General features: G+C 33.4%; 1 pseudogene; it reads left to right on the forward strand.

The window, feature by feature from the left end:
- Nucleotides 1-2,335: 2,335 nt before the first annotated feature.
- Nucleotides 2,336-3,125, forward strand: LOC119505216 (annotated as a pseudogene).
- The last annotated feature ends 753 nt before the right edge of the window (nt 3,126-3,878 follow it).

The following is a 3,878-nucleotide window of genomic DNA, read 5'->3' on the forward strand; positions in this document are numbered from 1 at the left end:
GTACAGAAACACTACTGATTTTTGCATGTTGATCCTGTGCCCCACTACTCTGCTGAATTCATTTCTTAGTTCTAGTAGCTTTGTTGTGAATTGTTAAAGATTTTCTATAAATAGGATCATGTCATCTACAGATAGGGAAAGTTTGACTTCTTTTCTAATTTGCATGCCTTTTATTTTTCTTGCCTAACTGCTTGGGCTAGAATTTCCAGTAAAATGTTGAATAACTTTTGAGAGTGGGCATCCTTGTCTTGTTCCAGATATTAAGAGTGAAAGTTTTCAGTCTTTCACCATTGAGAATGATGTTAGCTGTGAGATTTTCATATAAGCCTTTTATCATGTTGAGGCAGTTTCCTTCTATTCTTAGCTTTCTAAGTGTTTTTTAATAGAAATGGATGCTGGATTTTGTCAATGATGTCCTTTCTGCATCAATTGAGATGATCATGTTTTTTTTTCCTTCATTCCGTTAATGTGGTGTGTATTACATTAATTGATTTTATGTTGAACCACCCTTGCATACCTGGGGTAAATCTGACTTGATCATGGAATGTAATTCTTTTTATTTGCTGTTGGATTTGGTTTGGTATTACTTTGTTGAAGATTTCTGCCTCTATATTCATAAGAGATATGGTCTTCAATTTTGTTTTCTTGTGGTATCTTTATTGGCCTCCTAGAATGTATTAGAGAGAGTTCCTTCCTTTTCAATTTTTTGGAAGAATTTGAGCAGGGTTGGTGTTAATTCTTCTTGGATCATTTGGCAAAATTCACCATTGGTGCCTTCTGGTTCTGTGATTTTCTTTTTTGGGGGATTTTTGATTACCGATTCAATCTCTTTACTAGTTATTGTTGTGTTGAGATCCTTTGTTTCTTCTTGAGTCAGGTTAGGTAGTTTGTGTGCTTTTAGGAATTTGCCCATTTCATCTAGGTTATTTAATTTGTTGGTATACAGTTATTCATAGTATCATCTTATGGTCCTTTTTATTTTGGTAGTAATGTCTCCCTTTTCATTTCTGATTTTAGTCATATAGTCTCTCTCTTGTCATCAGCCTAGCTAAAGTTTTGTCAGTTTTATTGATCTTTTCAAAGAACCAACTTTTGATCTTGTTTATTCTATTGTTTTTTATTTGTCTATTTCATTTATCTCTGCTCTAATCTTCGTTATTTCCTTCCTTCTACTCATGTTTGGTTTAGTTTGCTTTTTTTATAGCTCTCTAAGTTTTGAGGTTAGTATTCTAATTTCAGATCTTTATTCTTTACTTAATGCAAACATTTATAGCTATACATTTCCCTCTAAGTGCTGCATTTGCTGCATCCCATAAGTTTTGGTGCATTGTATTTTCATTCATCTCAAGGTATTTCCTAATTTCCCTTGTGATTTTCTCTTTAACCCACTGGCTGTTTAAGAGTATGTTGTTTAATTTCCACATGTTTGTGAATTTCCCATTTCTTTCTTTAGCTTCATTCAGTTGTGGTCGTACGATATACATTGTATGATTTCAGTATTTTTTAATTTGTTGAGACTTATTTTATGACCTAACGTATGGTCCATCCTGGAGAACGATCCATGTGCACTCAAGAAGAATGTGTGTTCTGTTGTAGGTTAAAATGTTCTACATGTGTCTGTTAGGGCTAGTTGATTTCTAATATTGTTCAAGTCTTGTATTTCCTTACTGATCTTCTCTCTAGATGTTCTACCCATTATTGAAAGTGATGTATTAAATTCTTCTATTAATGTAGAACCATCAATTTCTCCCTTCAAATCTGTCAGTATTTGCTTCATATATTTTGGGGCTCTGCTGTTACGTGCACATACATTTACAATTCTTATGTCTTCTTGTTCAATTGACCCCTCTATCAGTATATTTCCACCGTCTTTTTCACTCACAGGTGTTTTTGATTTAAAGTCTATTTCATTTGATTTTAATATAGTGACCCCATATCTCCTTTGGTTACTACCTGCGTGGTATCTTTTTTCCATCCTTTCTTTGAACTTATATCTTTGAACTTAAGATAAGTCTCTTGTAGACAGCATATAGTCAGGATAAAAATGTCAAAATGCTTTTTTATCCATTCTGCCAATTTCTGCCTTTCAATTGGAGAGTTTAATCCAGTTACATTTAAAGTCACTACTGATTATATGGGACTTCCTTCTGCCACTTTGCTATTTAGACTTTATAAGTCTTATACCTTTTTTGTTCCTTAATTCTTCTGTTAATGCCTATTTTCATATTTATTTGTTTTTCTTGTATTGCATCCCTTCTCATTTCTATCTGGATATATTTTTCATGTATTTTCCTTGTGGTTACCATGGGGTTAAAACTGAACATCCTAACTGGAGGAAACCAACATGAACAAGTTGAAATTGCAGAGGGATAAAGTTCGTCAGTTCATGATCTTCACACAGTCTAGTGAAAAAACAGCAGTAAGTTGTCCGTCTCAAAATGACTAGAAGTTAGATGTTGCAAAAGATGATTTTTTTTCCCCAAATCCTGAACTTTATATATGAGAGAGTGTACAAGGGTCATTGGACAAAAAGAAGTTAGAGCAACTGTACAACAGACACAAAGATCCCCGAGATGAAAGTAATACTGGAATAGATGGTGTACAGCAGTTCTGTGATGACCAGAACTTGATCCCGCCAGCACTAGTGTGTTCATGATCATTGAGTGGAAGTTCAGAGAAGCAACACAGTGTAAGTTCTCTAAACAGGAGTTCACGGGCAGCATGACAGAATTAGGATGTGACTGCACAAAAAAACTAAAGGCCCTGACACCCAAGATGGAACAAGAATCAAAAGAACCAGGATGATTTAAGGATTTCTGCCAGTTTACTTTTAATTTTTGCAAAGAATCCAGGACAAAAAAGAATTAGGTCTAGAAATGACCATTGCCTACTGGAATTCAGTGCCTAATGGAAGATTTAAATTCTTAGATTTATGGAACAAATTTTTGTTTGAACATCATGAACAATCAATACAGAAAGAATATTGGAATCTTCTTTTAGACTTCAGTACAATGATTGCAGATGACACGACTAATTATGATGAAGGAGCATGGCCTGTTCTTATTGATAATTTTGTGGAATTTGCAGGCCTTCAAATTTCTGAGACAAAAAGAACAACAGGGTAGAACTAAGGGAAACTTCTAGAATGTACATAGTCTGTACAATAAATACAATGGAAAATTGCACAATATCTGCTGGCTGGACTGAACTGAAGATCAATCCTCACAATTCAGGCTGAGAGTTGAGACAAAACTTTAATGATATGTCTTGGACCAAGTCTTATCTAATTCTTCTAATGGTGGTTTGGGCTTGTCTTCCAGTCTAGGCCACTCTAAACATTTATAATTCTAACATCATGGAGTTCATCTTATATATGTGGACCATCGTGGTTTATTATATATATACATTTTATATATATATTATATATATATACATAGTTTTACAAGGAGCTTTTATTTGGAAAATGCCTGCATAATAGTAGACCCCATTCTTTTCTACATGATGCTTTACATAATTGGATTTCATTATGAGTTTGAAATACTTATATGCCTGCCAAATAACTTAAGCTATTTAATTTGTTTTGAATGTTTTGGGTTGCTACACAATACGATATTCTATATTTAGGCATGAAGGTTTATTTTTTGTTTTGTTTTGAGTTTTTTTGTTTGTTTGTTTGTTTTGGTTATTGACCTATGAGACATAAATGAAATTCTCTTACTTTATAAGATGATAACAGGAATTAAATTTTGGAAATGGTTGCAATGAGCCATGAAATTCAATCTTTATAATATATGTACCGCTCTTTCAGACAAAGTCCATTTTTGATGATTTCTTAATTTGTTGAAATTGCTTTAACTGCTAATCACTGTGGTTGCCAA

Source organism: Choloepus didactylus, chromosome 10, assembly GCF_015220235.1.
Source record: "Choloepus didactylus isolate mChoDid1 chromosome 10, mChoDid1.pri, whole genome shotgun sequence".
NCBI lineage: Eukaryota > Metazoa > Chordata > Mammalia > Pilosa > Megalonychidae > Choloepus > Choloepus didactylus.